Consider the following 21,364-nt stretch of genomic DNA (forward strand, 5'->3'; position numbering starts at 1 on the left):
ATAACTCATCCGAATATTTTGATTTGTCTAAAATTAAGATCTTAAAGTTCAATAAATTGTGTGAATTCACTGATTTCAAAAGTGATCTTACTTAAATATGCATAACACATCAACGACACCATTTGTTCATTTAAGTTTACACATTTATTTCAGATATTATTTACAATGTAATATGCAAAAATAGGAATTTACAGACATCACTGCAGTCTGTGGGATTTATTGTCGTGACTTGGGTGATTTCGATACTACTTCCCATATGAGAATTGACATTTCAAAACACACAAGCATAAATAGTACTGCTATCAAAACAAACACATGTCACTTTGGCGATGGTTCTTGGTTTTCACCTGCAAAGAAAAGTTTATTGTTAGTGATGGCAAAGTTAGCAGATTACTATAATCCTAATACAGTAGTTAGTTTTGGAAGTATCAAAGCTTTACAGAAACATACAAATTTGCTACACGAAACTGAAAAGTTGGATGCCAACCCATTAGAAAAGTTTAAATGCAATCAATGCAAAGTCCCGACACTTTTACACACATTTTTCAATGTGATTTGGCAGATATGCCAAATCACTTTGAAAAAGAGATGTAAAAATACAAAAGAGAATGGGGGCATGGGTTCGAACACTGAAGAAGAAATTAGCAGACGCTATTGTTAATGCATTGAGTCTATTTTTAAAGTAGTGGCATATTACATAAACACAGATCAAGGAAAAGTTTTTTACAACAAGAAAGTTCGTGCATTGTATAAGAACCATAATATACATTTCTACAAGACCAGAAGCGAAATGAAAGCACCCATTGAGAAAGATTTTTATCAGAACATTGAAAACAAAGATCTACAAATGGATGACGTAAAGTAAAAGTTATACGAATGTTTTGCCGACCCTTGTACATACTTATAACCTCGTACAACACCACACTATTGGTATGACTCCGTGTGAAATTAACCTTCACAACGAGGATCGTGTTCGGAAATATTTGTACGGAATCCAAGAGGAGCTACCAAACCAAAATTTCATGTAGGTGATAGTGTGGTTTTAAGTGATGATACCCACAAATTTAGAAAAGGGTATTGGGGTAACTGGACATGAGTTTTTCACTATTGCTCAGGTTATTAATAGAAATCCTGTGGCATATACAGGTCGTGGCCGGGACGGAACGTGGAGATAGTGGAGGGAACTTTCTATGAAACTCAACTGCAAAAGGCTAATATACCCAATGAACTTCCGGAAGACTTGTATCTAATCGAACAAGTACTTAAACAGTGCAAGCAGAAAGGAAAGCTTCAGTATTTTATTAAGTGGCTCGGTTATCCCTCATCATATAATTCTTCTGTTCGTAACAAAAATGTTTTACTTAACCGTTTCCAGTAACGCCAGTATGAAAATATTTCCTACTAACACGCAAACGAAATTTCAAGTGGAATTACCACACGAGATCAGACTTAAAGGAAAATGGTAAGTTGCTCTTGCCGAAATTCATCTTCCGGGAGAATTTAATAACATCGATTCCGGTTACGATGAGTTTCATATGATACGTGCAGTTGGAGGTGTCAACACTATCAACAGCAACATCATAGGAAATAAAGTGTTCGAAAAGTCTAAAGAAGGATTTTACAGAGTGTACAAGATTCCCTGTGGGAGTCAAAATTCACCCTGAACTTCAAGCAGAGTTTGATGCGAGTTCTGTGATTACTGGAAAAAAAGAACCCAAACAACACCATTTCTGACAGTCCCAAAAGATTACAACCTGTTGTTTCCCAAGAAGGGTTTAGGTCTTCTACTGGGTTTTAATCAGATTGGTGTTAAACTGAAGGGTACAATCACGGGAAAATATCCAATTGATATAAAGAGGGGTGTAGCCGCATATTTTGTTTATTCGGATTTAATCCAAGAACAGATAGTTGGTGATACATGTGCACCATTGTTACGAGTTGTTCAGTACCGCACCAAGTGTTCCTTCGTTTTTGCTCAACCTGATTATTATCTGTTACGAAAACAAACATTTCAGTCAATTAGCATTGAAATTCGTTCTGACAGCTGCCAGTTGTTCCACTTTCGTGGCGGCAAGACAATAGTTAAATTACAGTTCCCACAAGTGAATGATGACTTATCCCGGATATTACACAATGCAGGCAGGTGGAGCTCAAATATTTACGGGGCCCCCAATACAGCGTGGGTACGGATTAGGTAGCATTTTCAGAAGTACCTTCTCCTTTCTAAGTCCACTTTTAAACCCTGCAGCTCAATTTGTCGGTCGTCAAGCCTTAAAAGCCGGTCAGCATATAGATGTATTGGGAGCGGTACCTGTACGCCGAGCCTTTATAAACAGAGCATAAGGCTGGGAAAACCATCGCTGAAAAAGCTCGGAGCCGATTACTTCAGAGTCAAGGAAGCAAGAAGAAAACGAATACTAAAAAGCGCAAGTGAGATGGCATCTTTTGCCGAGGATATATATCAGTTAAATCTTTTTTCCACCCTTCTGTCAACTTGTGTGTGGAAAGAAGTTCTCATGTCGCCTACCAACCAATATCCAGTACTGACAGTGGAGGTTATGTGGAAATTTGCATACCAAGTATATCTGAAGAATATTTTGATTTGGAAAAATCATACCTACACATAACTAACAATGATGGTAAACCTATTGAAGTTTCTTCAGTTGGTGTCGAACAATTTTTTTCCATTCCCTGTTCAGACAAATTGACTTTTTTCTCCAAGATAAACTAGTGAATGTGGCATCAGACACCTATCCTTATAGGGCTTATATTGAAACCTACTAAATTATGACAGATGCTAAAGAGTCAACTGACAAACTATTTGATAAAGATGATGTGGCTAATGTTGGTGATATGTTTACCAAAAGTGAATGTAGGATGCGTCGACGAGAAGCTCGAATTAACCAATCGAAGTATAGAGATGCTTGGGCGAATACATGCTGACATCATCCATCAAGATCGATATTTGATCAACAACGTTTCTGTTCGTGTTAGTTTGGTTCGCAGCTCTCCCGAATTTTGTTTACTGACTGCTACGGCTGAAGTGCAAATTGAAGAGACCACTCTTTTTGTCTACAAAGTCAAAATAAACCCAAACATTCACTGTCTGTGTTAGACAAGTGATACATGGTATATCCCATCAATCGAGTGCAAGTGTCCTATTTTTCGATTTCCAAGGGTATGTCAGATGCCACACGAGACGATCTGTATCTAGGTGAAAAACCATATTAATTATTGGACTAGTCGCTAGTGATGGATTTAATAGTACTTTCAACAGAAATCCATTTCATTTTCATTACTTCAATCTGAATTTTCTAGTGGTGACAGCTGACGGTATTCAGTATCTCTCGCAACCTTTGACTCGGCACTTCAAAGAAAAGCATTACAGCAGATGTTACATGTCGCTGTTCACATCGCTAGGCAAATGGAACAGACCGTGGTAATTATATATCATATGAGGAATACGTAAAGGGAAACATTCTCTATGGATTTGACTTTTTACCATATCAAAATGCCGTTGCCCCATTCTAATACTGTACAGGCTAAGGAATTTGTCGTGTGTGGTTTGCACTGTATATAGTATATGGCATTCTAATACTGTACAGGCTAAGGAATCTGTCGTGTGTGGTTTGCACTGTGTATATTTTTTAATATTGAGATGTCGTAGTCTTTCTACGCAAATATTATTCTAAGGATTTGTGGTTAAATGATATATTAGTCACTTATGCTGTAACATTTACTCCAAATAAAAAATAATTTTAAAACATTTTGTTTTTTTCACTTGCCATTTTTTTCCATACCAGTTTCTTATTCCGACGCAACTTTCCGGGAGATAAAAAGACAAAATTGGTATTGGATCTTCGAGCTCTCTGGTGGGTGGGGAGTGGACTGGAAGCATTTTCCTCACTGGGATTGGCTGATGGGAAAAGGTCTGGGTATTGGGTTTTTTCAGTGTAGGTTCTTGGATGTGATAGTCTATGTTCTTGTTGCTCTCCTTCTGTGTGAGCCAATTGATTTTTCAAACCTAAATGCTCTTGCAAAGTACTTAACTATGCTTTTACTTTTTCACCTGGAAGTTTATTTCTCATTTTTAAAATGACACTCATCTAGTGTGTACCGTTCATGCTTCTGGTGATTGGAGCAGGGTAAATTTTTTAAACATGATTCATTTTCTAATACGTGAACTCAATGAAGGAACAATGATACTGCCTAATAATGGGAACAGTGCTCCCCCATGCTGTAAAACCCGTTTTCTTCTAGTCTCGTAATGAAGGGAAGCGATTTGTTGCTTATTGCTCTTATATTTTTTCCCTCGTGGGCGTGACTTCTGGGGATCATTTGGTGGAATATCACCAGATATAACATCTTTGCAGATTTCAGTGTGGTGATTTGGTTGGAGGTGCAGCGTTTATAGAGGATTTGCCTGTTTGGAGAGGAATGAGATATTCATAGCGTTTGAGTCTATTGGTCATTCAGGAATAAACACTGTGTTGGGTTTTTCTCCTGGCAAAATCCATGATCCTAAGCATAAAATATCAGGTGTTCCCTGTCTAAAATTTAATGAGTGGGGTTCCCATGTTGCCTCTTTATAAATCTGATCTAATAAATTCGTATCTCCTGGAAATACTTCGGAAGCTAAATGAGAAAATTGTAAAGAGTCTTGGGAGTTTTTAAATGCAATAACATAATGGATATTGAGAGAAATTGTCCAAAAATCTGTTCCTTGACAGAAAAATTTTGTCAGTAAAATGATGCTGAGGTTATGGTGATGTGAACCTTTTATTGAAAACATCAGCTATTTCCGTGCTCTCCTTAGCCTGGTGAACCAAATCATCGATTGAGTAAATTTCTCACATTAGAATCAAAATCAGGTAACTTCAAACCATTCACGAATTCTATGTTGGTAAATTTTAATTTATCCTGATTTTCGTTGTAATGGAACGATTCGCTGTGGTGATGGTTTGATTAGTTGATTACAATGTTCTATGAGAGACAACACAAAGGTTGTTTTTCCTGACTGAGTAGCTCCCGAAATAATGCAGGTAAATGGATGTATGAACATAGCAAAAATGATAACATAATTAGACTGATTTTATATAATCAGAGGTCATTTAAAAATGGATACTTGTTTTTAATATAAAAAAAATCTCCCATCAAGATTTTTTTTGAATCAGTCGCCATGTAATCATGCCAAGACGAATTTTTCTGTTTTAAATTCTAAATTTTTTAAATCCTAAAGAAAAAATAGCTATTGTATAATAATGATGAGAAAACTACACAAGAGAAGGGCAACACTGCAAATTATGGTGTTGGGAAACAATCATGGACTTTTACCTACCAGGTAGAATGCTGTTTAGTTTTCTGACCCATAGATGGCATCTTTTTGCTTCTGTGGTATGAGAATGTTAAGAATTATCATTTAAAATATCCATAGGGAAACGTGCATGTGTCTGATACTATGTGCTTTGCAAAAGTGCATCCAAATCTTTTTGGTAGAGGTTGTTTTGAGTTGACGGCTTCATTTGACTCTATGAGCAGAAAATGGCACAGGAATTTGGAAGTTTTCTGGCTCACCCCTTACTGCTGCTATCATAGATTCCAGATTGATATCTATCGTCGTGCGAGAATTTAAAGTAATGCCTTTTGCATTTGGTTACAATCTTACCCCCCACGTTCTATAGGAATAAGATTTGGGGCTTGTGGTACCAAATTCAACTATAGTCACTGGCGAGTTCGTCGCCTAGCTCCCCAAGTGACCAGTGGACAATGAGTATTTGCCTGGTTTTTCACTGAAAATGACAGAATCGGTATCTGTGTATAAAAGCAGTGTTTGTAAAGGTTCCATGACCTCATAACTTTATCCACTTGTTTGCTGCTGCTGCAAATGAAGGGATGAAGGAATTCCCTTTCCTATTTTCAGGCTTGGTGCCTTCAATAGCAGAGTAGGCAACCATCATCTGCTCTTCTAACACTAACCTGGCATCTTGGATAACTTCACTGTTATCTAAAAAAGTACTAAGAGATCTTCATAAGAGGAAATCACCTGGGTCTTAGTTCTCAGCATTCTCATACCAAGCCTTCCCCATAGGGAATTCAAACAAAGCTTAGCAAGCGAACGTTTGCCAGGGTTTTTAATGTGTTCGCTATTTAACATAACACCTTCCCTTAGCAAAAACTCATCTAGATAAGCTTGTCGGTTTTTAACTTTAGGCCATCCAGATGTTTCCTGTTTCAGAAAGGTATCAATGTAGTGAGCAAACAAGTTTTCTTCACTTTCAAATTATTGAGAAAAATGCCACACCACATAAAATTCTAAACCTCTATAACCGCGAGGCTAAACCAGATCTAATTCTGGAGTGCACCAAAAGCGTCTAAAAGATCGGTCAATATTAGAGCATAATGGGGCCATTTTAGAAGCACACATTCCACACAGTGGAAAGATTAAGTTTTCATTCAGTGTGATGGGCAAAACCAGTAAAAAGAGTTAAGCAGGTGCTTCCACTTTTGCATGGCAAATACCAAAGTATACCCCAGGAGAATAGTCGAAATTATTGAGAATAACTTCGGGATGCCCCTTAGGAAATACCTGGTATTTCATCACCCATGGATAAAGGCTGTTGAAGTCCATATAGCAAATAACTTCCCCTTCTGCCTGAGTTTTGTGATACATTTTCTGGCAGTCAGTTTTTCTACCATGCAGAGCACTAAGGGGTAAAATGGGATCTTGAATTTTAAGAGCAGCAAGAAAGTTAGTTATTCATGGCTGTGTTTCCGAAATTTCTGTATTAAATTGACATTCCCAAATTGAGATCACATCGAATCCCAGGCTACAAAAATAGTTTCCGTGATCGTTTGTTTGCTCAAAAGTTGATCATGTTTGTGTTTCTATATGGTTGGAAAGTATTTGGTCTAACATTCCTGACAATCCATGATGGGAGCAGCTGTAGAATTCATATAAAAGGCTTCGACATTTACCATCGACAAAATAAGGTCTGATATGAATTTCCCTCCCACAGAATATACATGTTGTATGTTCTTGCCATTTGAGCTGACTAAAGCCTTTCGACTTTGCACATTTTCCCTGCTGTAACCCCTGAGCAGAAAGTATGACCAAATTGTTAGGTTTTAAAAAGTTCTGGAGAAAGGGATCAATCTGGGTGAGCTGTATGAAGAGTGTGAAAAGTATTGCAACTGTCAACCAAAACACGTCATCTTTTCTGTAAGCTAATAGTAATGCTTTCAGACAGTATTCAGTGTGTAGCTGATTTTCGTACCGAGTCTCGATCTCTGTAAGAGATTCTTTGTTCATAAATTCCAGCTGTAAATAATTTTTTTGGGAATGATACTGCGATAATCCAGAGAATCAGATGTGTGAAACTTATGAAGAAAGAAATGCTTACGAACTTCTTTGAAGTCAAACATGGCTGGAATTCTTCTCAGACCCATACTAATGTATGAAAAACTGTCAAGAAATATGTTTAATGGGTCATAATACACAGCAAGTATCTTTGATCTGTCAAACACTACATGGGGTTGGAATTTTTTTGCAAGAAGATATTTCAAAATAAAATACCTGTCATAACCACAAATTGTGTGCAATCACATGGATATTTTGGTTTGACAGTCCAAAGGATCCTACCATGTCGATCCCATTCCATATTCTTGACAGAAAACAACTGTCAAGAATATGAAATCTAGGAACTGACCCACACCGTTTTCACCCCAGAACTCTCGTTCCTTACAACCAAAATCAGCTATACATAATATTGGAACATGACGATGATTTTTAGCAATTGTTTGTGTCAAAAACAAGCATAGAAACCCGTGTATTTGAGACCTCCGATTTTTGTACAAAGCACATCTATTTTGGGTGTACTAACTTGCAGTGGTGGAAGAATTTTCAGGTGGACAGATGTGGGTTTTATCTGTAGAGAAAGTAGCCAAACATTGTCTGCAATGATGGAATTTTGAACAAATGTTATTTTGTATGTGCAAATTCGGACATTTGTTGCAATATAAAAATCTCTTGCATGACTCGCACAAAAGGTTCTGCACACTACGCTTGTGCAGCAGCGGATGCACACATTTATACATCTATGCATTTGCAATTCGATTGGATTTTTGAATGATTTTATACAACTGGGGCAATAACTATTCCCAGAGCTGGCACACTATGCACAAAATCATGAGATGAGTGATATAAAAGACCAGATTCTATTTACTTGCATTTGGTCCCTGAAACACCACAGAAAATTCAGCAGCTGCCGAAAGAATTAAGATTTGATATTCTAGAATCAAATGCTTTTGAAAGAGAACTGCTTCTGGAATACTACAAGAAGTGAGCAGAACCCCTGCAATTTTGTGGAGAGTTAAAGCCCACTTTGTATCTTTTTACAATCTAACTGTACTCGTCTCTGTTTGGGCATCATCAGTGTGTATTTCGTAATGTCCACAAGAGCTTTTTTATTTTCATTTTATCTGGGCTAAGCAGCATTCTTCTTTTTACATTGGTTTTTCCACCACCATTGTTATTTATATTGATAAGTACGACATCGATAACAAGATCATTTGCCAAAAGAAACTCTCGTTCTGATTGGGTGACAGCATAAAAGGTATTAACTATCCTTTGGATAGTTAATTCAGTGAGCAACATAAAGGGTATGTTAATATTCTGTAAAGTTGATGCACTAACGCACTAGACATGAGAAAAAGTTCCTAAATTCGTTAAATGCTGAATGATCTCATTAAGCATTCAAAAAATGACTCTGAAGGGAGGAGTTAAAGGTCACGAAATTTAATTTGGTACTCCATTTCATGAGTTTGATAGAATTACATGATTGGCCAACTGGAACAGAATAAAAATCCCTGTAGAGTGAGAGCTCAGAAGCAGAGTTTAGTTTCAGATACAAAATCTTAATGTAAAAATTGAGGGGTGGGGGGTTACGACTTCCCCCAGCCACACCAGCAAGTGTTACATGAGGACTAAGGCCATGTCCTGTATTTTATTCAAAAAAGTTTCCTAATTAATATCTTAAATGACTAAATAAAAAAAACAATGGGCCCTGATTAAAAAAAATAGCGTCAGTCAATTAGTAGAGTAACAGCTATCTTTTGATTCACATTTAATTAAATGTAGTAGCATTCTCTAACAGTATAGAATTATGAGTAGACTAAAGAAGGCAGAATGATCTCGCAACATTTTAGAAATGCAAAAGTAAACTACTACAATACTGAGTACAGCCAAGAACTACTTGAAGTGCGGAATCTATCAATAAAAAGTTAGCAGACGATTTTCACTAGCATTTCGTGAATATATTTTCAAAATTATTTGCATGATTGAAATTGTAGGACAAATTCAAATTGCAACTCCGAGAAAATAGAAAAATTAAGTGCAAATGCAATACACAAACATTAGCTATTTTTTACTAAATAGCTTAAGGAAATTACAACGTATACTAGGATATACATTAAAATAACTTTTAATACACTTCCAATATTTCGGAAACATCATGTTGCCATTTTCACAGGAACTTAAGAACAAGACACGTGCAGCAGCACAACAAACAGTAAATGAGACGAAGCAGAAAGCTATTCTTTCTCCTAAAAGTCCTGATGGTGCCCTTAGCGGGCAATGTTGACATTCTTGGACGATTGGGCTGAAGATCTGATGTAGGTTTCCCAAATTTGTGGGGCAGTCTCATGCAACCAAATCGGTTGAGGTTTGGATTGTTTCTTAGGGCTGAGGCTGGTCAAACCTAAAACCATAATGACAAAAGCTGCAAAAGATTTAGGCGAAAAGAAAAAGAGGCCTTAGGGACTGAGATGAAATTATGTATTATTAAATGTAAATTTAGCGCCAAAAGTATTCAACACACTGCCTTTTAACAATAAGAAATGAAACTAACCCAAACAAATACAAACTCTAATCAAAGAGTATTTATTTTCCCACAAAGGATAAAGCTTTTCAAAATAATTGCATAAATTGTTTTTTTAGCATATTTTTATTAAAAGATCCAGGCTCATGCTATTTAACTGCTTTGTTTTATTTTGTTCCTAATTAATTGTTATGCAACTTTCTCTGTACATATTAGCATGCCCCCTGCGATTTTATTATGCAATTGTATTATATGAATGTACATGTGTATATAATGAAAATGCTTTACACAAATGATACAAGAGTATACAGAGGATCTGAAATAGAATCAGATCATTACCTTTTTTAATTGAAAAATAAAATGGCAACAGAGATGGAAAATAACAAAGCACAAGGAAAATTAAAATTTGGGCATTCTAAATCATACTTTTAGACGACAATAGTATTAAAGACTTGTACCAAAAAAGAATAAAGAACTGTATGACAAGTATAAAACAAAATCAGAACATAGAAGAATGGTCAAACCTAAAAACAATGATAAAAGCTGCAAAAAAATGGAAAATGAAAAGAGGCCTTAGGGACTCAGATAATGAAATTAAATGTATTATTAATATTCATGTATTATTAAATGTATAAAAAATCGAATACAGCAGGAAAAAAAACAATAGTAAAAGCAGCATGCAAGAGAATAAATAGAAACAGATGGAACAATTTTTTAACAAAATTAGAGAGAGGCTGTACGCTCATAATACATATAAAATCCTCGAAGATATACGTAATGAAACCAGAGAAAAGGCATATATTAATATTATTAAAATTGAAACATAGCAAAATTACTACCATGATCTATGGCATGAACTAAACATCACTCTAGAAGCATTAACCCAAAACAGGAAAGGTCCCAGAAGAAGACGATATAAACTTGGAACTTATCAAATATGCAGGACTTGAATTTTCGCTGACGTTACTTAACTTATTATAATATGATGTGGAAAGAAGGAAAATGCCCACAAGATTGGACGAAAGCAATAGTTATTCCCATCTACAACAAAGGACACAAATCTGATTGTAAGAATTATTGTGGAATCAGCTTACTTACTACCTGTTATAAAGATTTATTCAAAAATCTTAGCATAGAAACTGAAATGTATAGTTGACTAAAATTAATAGAAGAACAAAATGGATTCAGAAAAGGCAGTTCTTGCATAGATTCTGAATTCATGTTAAAATTATTAATTGAAAAACACAGAGAAATGAACATATATAAAAACATAGCTTTTATAGATTACACTAAGGCATTTGATAAAATTATGGGAAATCCTAGCAGAATATGAAATACCAAACTACTTAGCGCCTTATATGATATATCAAGATCACACAATATCTGAAGTACAATAAATCAACATAACATCAAGCTGGAAACCAATAAATAGAGGAGTACGTCAGGGTTGAGAGGTCAACCCTGACGTACTCTCACAGGTTTTATTTAATATATACATAGATAAAAGAATGGAAGATAACTAATGAAGGATTCAGATAAACCGTAACACCAGCTTAGCTACTCTTCTTTTTGCTGATGACCAAATAATCCTTGGAAACAATGAAGATGAACTACAAATCAGTATGTAGTCTAAATAATCTAAAACGATCTGGTATGGAAATATCAACATACGAAACTAAAGTCATGGCTTTCAAAGGTGCTAATCCAATAACAAGCAAAATAGTAATAAACAACAAAATAATAGAGGCAAGTAAATACATTCAAATATTTAGGTTGCACAATGTCGTATAAAAATGAAGCTGATATAGAACCAAAGATATCAAACTGTCTAAAAGTAACTGGAATTATAAATAAAATTTTTAAACCCAATTATGTACAAAAACACACACGAATAAGAATCTATAATACAGTAGCTAAACCAACCTTACTTCATGGCAGTGAGATATGGACAATAAAAAAAAAGCAGATGAAAGAAGAATTGAATCATCCTAAATGAAACTTCTGCGCAAAACTGAAGGAGTCACAATAATGGACAAAATGAAAAGCAGCGAAATCAGAAAAAAAACCTGGAATTACAACCTCCCTAAATGAAACGGTTATTTGCTATTGAGAAAAATGGAAATTCTTCTAAAAATAAGAATGAATAGAAGCAGAATTCCTAAACAAATTCTAAATTACCACCCAAAAGCTCCTCTATGCAGAGGAACACCCTTAAAAAGATGGTATTGAGTCCAGAAGAGGCCACTTGGCCTATAAGCCTGGAAAGGAAGAAGACGTATATGTAATGAAAATGCGTTACATAAGTTTTTGTAACGCTAAGCATATCGTAACCTAGATGAGCTGTTGCTGTTAGATTACACATGATTTGTTCAACATTTTGTACTATAACAGGAAGCTTACATATAATAAAAATGGTGAATTATAAGAATCAGCCCCCCACAGAACAGTCTTCTCCATTAGGATACGAGCAATCCAGTGTTTTCAAACGGTAATAGTTTATGTAAATTAATTAGAATCGATTATTAGCTGCACTAGTATTAAATGACTTATTTCATTCAACATCTGCGTAGTTATTTTCTCAAAAAAACATTGGAAATTAACGAATTGATTTGACAGATTCTTGTAAACATGAATCGAATTTTTAACCAAAATACATTAAGCAGTTCTAAATATCCTCATTGCTATTATTAGAATATATGTCAGAAATCTGATATTTTTAACTTTATTAAATGCGTGCATTTGGAATGTTAATTCCAACATTGTTGGGCAATAAAATACAGGATATAACGGATCCATCCATAGTTTAGGCGATGCGGTATGACCATATGACACTTGGATGGTGTCATATGGTCATACCGCATCGTCCGTCGCGTGGGATGCATTCGAGTTTTAGGCAGAGGTACCCGTTCGAAAAATATGTTAGTCTCCCTTAGACACCACTTCTCAGCACTCTACTTGAGGAAACTCCATCTAGGAGTCTCTGGAACTGTCGACCTGGATGAGGGGTGGAAGCTCTACTACTCTGTGACATGACAATGCCTGCTCAGGAGGGTGTGGGATACTCAGAAGCCTCCAGCTGTCAGACTGTGTTGCTGAGTGGATCCCATGGGGGAAGGGTATGTGTGTTAAGGCTCCAGATGAAAAACCACCACTTGGGTGCACAGGCTAGCACCATTTGGTTGTGGTGCTAGCCTATGCACCTAATCTGTAGTCAGAATACTCTGCCTTCCTAGAGGAAGTGGATGCTGCTTTTGACAGGGTGGCAGACATGGAATCAGTCCTGCTAATGTGTGACTGCAATGCACATGTTGGCACAGATGACCAGACGTGGAGGGGTGTGGTTGGGAGGAACGGATATCCTGACCGTAACGCAAATAGGTTGAAATTATTGGACTTCGGCGGTACTACCAGCATGTCCATAATGAATACCTTCTTCCAGCACCGAAAAGTCCATAAGTATACCTGGTACAGGGCTACACTTAGACAAAGGTCTCTGATTGACTTCTTTATAGTCTCAGCAGACCTATTTTCCTCAGTGCTGGACTTTCGGGTAAGGAGAGGGGCAGAACTGTCAACTGACCACCACCTTGTCTGCACTCCAGGGCTTCAGAAACTATATGCTACCATCAACGCTGCTAGACCTAAGCAGCTATACCACATGAAATCGGAGGCACTGGAAAATGAGGCTGTGAGGAAGAATTTTGCGGATGACAGTTCCTCTAGGTTCAAAGATTCCTAAACGTACTGCAGATGTTGAGGACGAGTGACAACTGTTCAGTACAGCTGTAACTGCCTCTGCACTCTCATGCTGTGGCAGAACGTGGCTCGGCGTGGCGAAGGGCAGTGAGAAAAGTACACGTTGGTGGAACCAAGAGGTCCAAAAAGCTGTCTGAGCAAAAAAGGAGGCCTACTTACCATGGCTTAGAGTCAGGTTACTTGAGATGCGTTTCTGGTACCCTGAGGCACAAAAAGCTACTGCAGCGGTAGTAAAGACAACAAAGCAGGCTTGGGAATTATTTGAAGAAAGATCAGACTCATCCTATGCAAATACAAAGTATTCTGGCAGACCATCCGCCACCTTAGAGGGAGGAAAGCGTGCATAGCAAGGGCAATTAAGGCCTCTGATTGTGCACTTTTAACAACCGAAAAGGATATTCTCCAGATATGGACGGAATACTTTGAAGATCTTCTTAACCCAGGTAGCCCACAAGTTGTGGACACTGAAGAGGTGGAGATCGGGGCGATGACTAGTCTCACAGCAGAAAAGGTCCATTTAGCAATCAAATCGCTAAAATGGTGCAAGGCTAAAATGATGAAATTCCACCTCAAATGCTAAAAGCCTTAACTGGAGACGACTTTTTGACTGATCCGAGTGTGTCAAGCTGCTTGGATATCTGGGCAGGCAACAAAGCAATGGCAGAGAGGCATAATAATAATACCAGTCTTCAAAAAGAGAGAACAGAGATTACAGCAACTATCGCGGCATTTCTGCTTATCCTGCCTGGGAAAGTATATGCTAGGTGCTTAAAAGGGGCAGTAGCTCAGTTGAGCCAAATTTCCAAGAACAACAATGTGGCTTTCATCCTGGAGAAAGCACAACTGACCAAATCTTCACTTTAAGGCAAGTCTTTGAGAAATCTTGGGAATATGCCAAGAATGTCTACACATGTTTTGTGAATTTGGATAAGGCATATGGCCGAGTTCCTCGAGATAAACTTGGGCAAGTAGTACAGGAATATGGAGTTGATGGCCAACTATTAGCTGCCATAACATCCCTCTATGAATACGTGGTGTTTTGTGTCAGAGTAAACAGCACAAATTATGAACCTTTCAGTCTCCGTTTGGCCTCCACCAAGGATGTGTTCTGTCACCCCTCCTTTTCGTAATATTTATGTTTATGCACTGGAATGATAGGCACAGCGGAGGCAGTGAGTGTGTCAGAATTGGAAGATGTAGCATTGGCGGTCGGTTTTTTCAGATGACCTAGTTCTGCTTAGCTCTTCCACAGATGTATATAGGTTTGTAGCTGTTTGTGCAGAAGCCGGAATGAAGATCAGTGTGGCCCAAACTGAAACATTTGTAGTCTCAAGACAACCATCTCAGTGCACTCGACATGTGAGTCGAGTCCAACTGAGGCAGGTGGAGAAGTTTAAATACCTTGAGTCCATATTCACGAGTAATGGAATGCAGGACGTAAAGCTAGATACTCGGATAGCTCAGCAAGCGTAATATTGTGGGAGCTTGACAGTTCAGTAGTACTGAAGTGGGAGTTAAGCCAGAAGGCAGAGTTGGCTGTCTTCATCCTCATCTATGGTCCTGAAAGTTTGGTAATAACTGAAAGAATGCAGAAATAAATCCAAGCGGCTGAAACAAGGTTCCTTTAAGGGGTTGCGAGACTCACAAGACTCGACAGAGTCAGAAGCACTGCAATTCGAGAAACCCTCAATACGCAACCGTTGGTTTTCCGTGTTGAGAGAATAGCTATGTTGGTATGGGCACCTGGTCAGAATGTCACAAGGAAGGCTCCAACAGCAGGCCCTCTTTGCCAAGCCAGAGGGTGGGAGGCCATGTGGAAAGTCCAAGGACTAGCTGGATAGATTATATAAAAAAACTTGGGTGGATACCTTTTGGGAGTCCCACCAAAACACCTGAGTTTGGTGATGGAGGATCGTGACCATTGGAAGTTCCTCTTGCAGCTGCTGTCCCAACAATCCAATTGGGAAAGGTGGGCCTTGAAGATGAATGAATGAAAATGAATATTACTTGGAAAGAAGTTAACGGACACCACATTGGCATGGTGCATCATGCCATGTAACTAGTCAGGTGTTTACAGCTGGAATAAATTGGAGGAATATGTTGCTCTCAAGTCAGTGCAATTGTGTCTTCCGGAAATGGCTACTAGAAGGAAACTGACGGAGTTTGAAAGAGGCGTTGCGATAAGATATATCGGAAGCCTATCTGTTCACTCAATGTTTGACAATTTGGACCATCATAAGCTAAAAATCATTGACACCATACTGAGATCGAAGCTCATTGGGCAACTTTACATGCTGTCCGAAGTGAACCATTCCCCGAACATGACACCTAGGTGTTACAAAAGATATATATGAAAAAAAAAACGGCCATTCATTGGCCGACATGCTGAATCCATTGGAACAGAAATCTGCACAAAAACATTCAGAATCAAGACTCACAACATGGGTATCCGTGGTATGACAGCAATATGCAAACCTCTCATTACCTCCAACGAACATGTAGCATCTTCAGTGTTGTGTACAGTGGGACGAGGAAGGCGTAAAAGTGTGTGCTATGGAGCAACGAATTACGCTACATCCTCTGTCCAGCAAAAGAAAGGGTGCGGGTGTGGCGGATGTCCGGTGAAAGTCTCTTACCAGAGTGTGTAACTCCGACTATGAGATTCGGAATTGGCGATGTGTTTTCTTCTTGGTTTGGCCTCTTCTCTCTGCTTGTTTCCCCATGAACATTGAACTCCAAGAGGTTTCTGAACAACGTAATGCTTCCCACTTTGTGGCGTTTATACAGAACTGACCATCGTCTCTTTCAGCAGAACATTGTACCGTGTCATAAGACTGCTGCAGCTGTAACTAAGTAGTTTGTGGACATGAACGTCAACACACTTCGCTGACCTCTGTAGAGTCCTGATCTTTCCTCAGATGATCACTAGGGTGATAAACTTGAGCTTCTGGTGAGGTCAGGAGACTTCTTCCACACAACAGGCCCAGACCACATTACATGCCTACAGGAAGAATTGTCCAAAATCCCCATTTTCATAATCGCAGCGAAAGGAGATCCTACATCGTTGTAAGGTAGGTACAGTGGCTGTTTGTTTCTCGCTCCGTAGTGTGACTTCTTTTCAAAGACTATATAAAATAAAACCTTAGATGTTTGGAAAGTTGATCAGACAGCTTATGAAAATGTAATCTTCGGATTGTAGGTGTGACTTGGTATGAACTACTTAAAAGACACAAACTCTGTGAAGGAAAATGTATGGAAAGACAATCGCAAACACTCATGCCCACGCAGGATTCGAACCTGCAGCGTTTTGGTTGGAGAGCGAATACGTTAACCACTCGGTCAATGAGGCCTGCATTTATCCTTTATTAGTACTTAAATTAGGCTTGTCAATTTTCTGACATGCACTTGCTATTTTGAAGACATTTTTAAGGGGATTTTCGATTCAATCAGTTTTTAACATAAGATGAATAATAATCCTTGATCTGAGTTGGACGTTTGTGAAATCTTCATAGTCAATAAATATGAATAAAAAATAAATCAAATTTTCAGGCCATACATCTTTTGCTTTCGATGAAGTAAACGCGTCTTAAGAAGTGTGTGAAGTTCGGAATTAATCTCTCTCTCGCTTTGCCCATTTTTGCTACATCGGAAATGGTGGGTAAACTGCTTTAAGATTTTTTAAATCAAATGTAAGATGAAAAATATGTAGTCTGAAATGTGTGTCCGTATGACAGGAGTATTTAAAAACAACAACATTGGACTGTTGACAGAAGAAGCCGACAGTTAAGTAACATCGTATGTCAGTAAAAAAAAAAAAAAATGCAAGATCTACCCGCCCCCATATACGAGACCATTCTGAGCATGTCACAAAAAGGAGAATCCATTCTGATAATAGGGTAATCAATCCTCCCTCTGGGATGATTTTTTTTTTTTTATTATTACATACTGGAAAATTAACTTTTCTTTTATGAACATCGCAGATTTTTTAAGTGGTAACTATTTTGCTTGTATAACAATTGGAAACTTTTAAGTATAAAGCACGTGATTTTGCATGTTGGTGACCAATTCATACAAGAGCTTATTTCTTTTCCCCCTTCAACATGCATTGACTCTTCTTGGCAAGTTGCCAGACTAGGGTCTCAGATCTGTGGCAAACAATATGGTAAAAATAATAGAGTTGACTGCTGACAGAATTCTCACAGAGTAGTTCTATGACTACAAAATGTGTTAAACCAATGTTCATAAAATTAACGTATTGTATTCATATTCGAAGGCAGGAAAAAAAAAAAAAAACTGGGCGGGAATGGCTCTTACCGAAATACTCCTATCTTCCTTGTCTCTTTATACTAAATCCGAAACTACTTTAAGCTATTCTCTAACTCTTTCATAGATCTTCGTATGTGCCTTTCAAACAAGCATTTGAAACCCCCCCCCCCTTTACTTTTTTTTACAGAAAGCGATTACAAAAAGATGATGGTAAAGATATGTTACCCCTATGAAGGTGACATATCTTTGTCATCTAATTACTGGAGACTGCTCATTACTTCAGTTCTCTCTAAAGAAATGTTAATATTAACACAGCATCTGCGCTATCTCAAAGCCGCTCAAGAGCCAGGGGTAATTCTGAAGTAGGTTACCTATCTTTGGACAAATTCCGTTGAAATATTCGGGGATATATCAAGTGGCTGTCTTCGGTCTCCATAGCATTTGATCTGATGTTCCCCAAAATCTTAAGTTCCCATCATGTGGTTTGTTTTCGTACTTCTGTTCGTGGCTTTCCTTATGGACGCACGTTCCGTGTGATGGTGGATGATAGTTCCTTATCTTCTATCAACTACCTTCATTGATTGCAAATTCAATTCAGAGTTCCACTCCTAACATCACCCTTCATACTTCTGTCTCGTTTGACATGCATTACAGCTATTAAGTCACTACCATTCAAATCTGTTGAAACGCTTGCATCAATCCTGTGTATCTTCACAGAACAGTCCAAATTTACAGAAGATATTTTCATTCTTCTTTCTTTTAATGTTGCTTACAGTACTGAGTAAACAAAGTAGAAAATAAATCTACGGATCTTCAAATCCATTGCTACCCAGTTTCTTCTTCCTCCTTATCTTGCATTGCAAGTTCACCATTCGCGGTGCCAAAGGTTGAACAAACTCAACTTAAAGTCGAATTTAACACACTTACTCTTTCGCATACACTACCAGTTAGAATATTGGAAATGGAAACGGCGGTTGTCACTGAGTCTCATCCGTAGCGAGTGAAACCTTGGCGATTATTTCTCATTCTACAAAACTGTACTGATCAAGTATTCCCATCAACAACGCTCCATCTAAGCTGTGCGCATGTGCGCGCGCACATGTTTTACAACTAGCGCAAAAATATGCGCACACTAGATTTTCAACATGAAATTAAAATTTATTAATTAAAGAAGTTCCACCTAAACATTAACCTATAAATTCTTTAAAAAATACAGTAACTCGGCAACGCTAAAGCCTATAACCTCGCATTTTTATTACATTCTCGAAGTTGCACAAAACTTATAAATTAGTGCATACATTTTCCCTATAGAAAATGTTAATACTGGAAAGCAAAAGGAACCTCGATAAACAAATATAGAAAGAATAAGATGGCTACATTATACTTTCTTAGCCCGTAATCTTTGTTCATCCGACTTTTGAAATACTTCACTTTATTATTATTATTAAGGTAACTCTTCTGGAGTGGAGAGACAGATATTAATTACATATTTATGAGTGGAAGTCTATTTAATCAATGATTGAAAGTCTATTCAGCTTTGGAAATGACCTTCGAATCCCTGACTTGAGAAACAGAGTTGAATTGGGTTGTGAGATCTCTCGATTTTGAATTAAGTATTGAATGATCGCGCAAACTTTTATATTCGAATTGACCATCGACCTATTTGCATATTCTTGAAGCAATCACCGAACTATCAGTCATTTTATCGCTACATTTTTCGCTCTGACTATTGCACTATTTAGGTAGCGCGTTGGCGAGAGAAAGCAGTGTGGAATACAATCTCGAAACACTAGTGCAATGCTTGTATCTGAGGTTAGGTTGTGTGAAAGTTGTGAAGTGTGGTCATGAATGTCACGGAAACAAGGCTGAACGACCGAATTTCGAAACTCGTGGCAAAAGCTTTTTCGGTAAAAACTTCAAAACTAAAGCAAGAAGCTCAACCACCAATTTTTGAACCTAAATTATACAACCTGCAGGATGTGCTGATTGTTGATATATTTGTGAAGACCTGGGTGAAGATATTCTTCTATAGCGCTACTTAGATTTTTTTTTCCTTTTTTTTTTAACTTATTTCAATAATATTAGTTATAATCTCAATTAGTTAAGAATCCTCACTTCTGTGGTCCTGAATTTCATACAGTCATGTGGAGAATTTTTAACTTTCGCAAAGCAGTGATCCAGTATATATTTTTTAATTAAATCGACGACATGAACGCAACTCCCAAGAGCAGCTATTTATACATTTTACCAACACATCCTACGAACTGTTCAATTGGATTAATTACGGACTAAAAATCTGACTATTCTAGATGTACCCCATCATTAATACGCATCAATTCCAAGCAACAGTAGCATAATCTTGAAATATAAAGATGGAGACGCGGTTTTTTATTGTTGAGCACTTAAAGGTTTTACAAAACTTTTTACAGAACTTTGAAAGATATCATATCTGACAATTACTGAATGAAGAATGAATAAGTCTTATCAATTGGAAGGGAAAAAAGCCATTTTTAACATAATATATATTTTTTAATTTTACAATCTGTTTTATCTGAATTCCTGTTCCCCCCCCCCCTTTTTTTTTTCCACAACAGTTCATCTTTATGAGTATACAGTTGATTTGCATTTCTTTCCCGTACAGCAAATAAAAACCATTTGTAGTTCAAAGATTTGTAATTAATAAGTAGGCTTATTAATTACAAGAAACAAAATAATAAATATGATTGGCCAATAGATGTTCAGCAGTGGAGTTACTAAACGAAATGCAGCGTACGAGTTTCACGGACCAAATGAAAGCACTCCAGATGACGCAGCTCAATGTTGAGGGAATTGCTTACAAAGCCATTCTCATTAAGGAATTTAGTATCAGAGCTTGGGGCATCCAATAGATAAAATTTGATATAGAAATATTATATCGTCAACTGCTCACTGGCCATCCACAGCTGCCGTATGGTCACTCCGATGCTCGGTGATTCGCAACAAAAAAAAAAAAAAAAAAAAAAAAAAAAAAAAAAAAATGAGGCCATTTCGGGTAGATTGCGATATAAGGAATATCGGCTTTCCGGTTGAGCTATACTCACGCATTCCTTATGAACCATGCAGGGTCGACACATCATGCCGATAAACTTTTTTTTTTCCGTATAAGTCCGCCATGTATCCCTTCTAGCTGGCTATCCGTAAATTAGTATAGGTTTGCTTATCGTTTGTATAGGAGCAGCTTATTTTCCGTGCCTAGGCGACTGCTTCGGTTCAATAGCAAGTAAAGTTGTTCTGTTGCTTTGTTTTCTTTTGAGATAGGCGTAATCTATATGGGACGCAAAGCGGAGTCCTTTGCTAGCGGTAGGCTAGCAGGGGATAGGGGTGTGAAGCATGATGACCTCACCTTCGAGGCGTGTCTAAAACCTTAAAGCGGACAGCGATACTCTTTGTGTACGTTAACATCGATGCGCCATCTCCTGAACCACTAT

At 37.6% G+C, this 21,364-nt stretch overlaps 1 protein-coding gene across 1 annotated transcript in view; it reads right to left on the minus strand.

The window, feature by feature from the left end:
- Positions 1 to 233: 233 nt before the first annotated feature.
- The window catches only part of LOC150106037 (BTB/POZ domain-containing protein 2-like), a 120,479-nt gene continuing 99,348 nt past the window's right edge, over positions 234 to 21,364 (minus strand). Inside the window, exon 4 of the transcript XR_016548418.1 lies at positions 234 to 347. The gene's annotated coding sequence lies outside the window, so the exon portion shown is untranslated. The remainder of the gene's footprint in view (positions 348 to 21,364) is intronic.

The sequence above is a fragment of the Typopeltis vanoorti genome, chromosome 6 (genome assembly GCF_054136105.1).
Source record: "Typopeltis vanoorti isolate ZY-2024b chromosome 6, IOZ_Tvanoo_1.0, whole genome shotgun sequence".
NCBI classification, from domain to species: domain Eukaryota; kingdom Metazoa; phylum Arthropoda; class Arachnida; order Uropygi; family Thelyphonidae; genus Typopeltis; species Typopeltis vanoorti.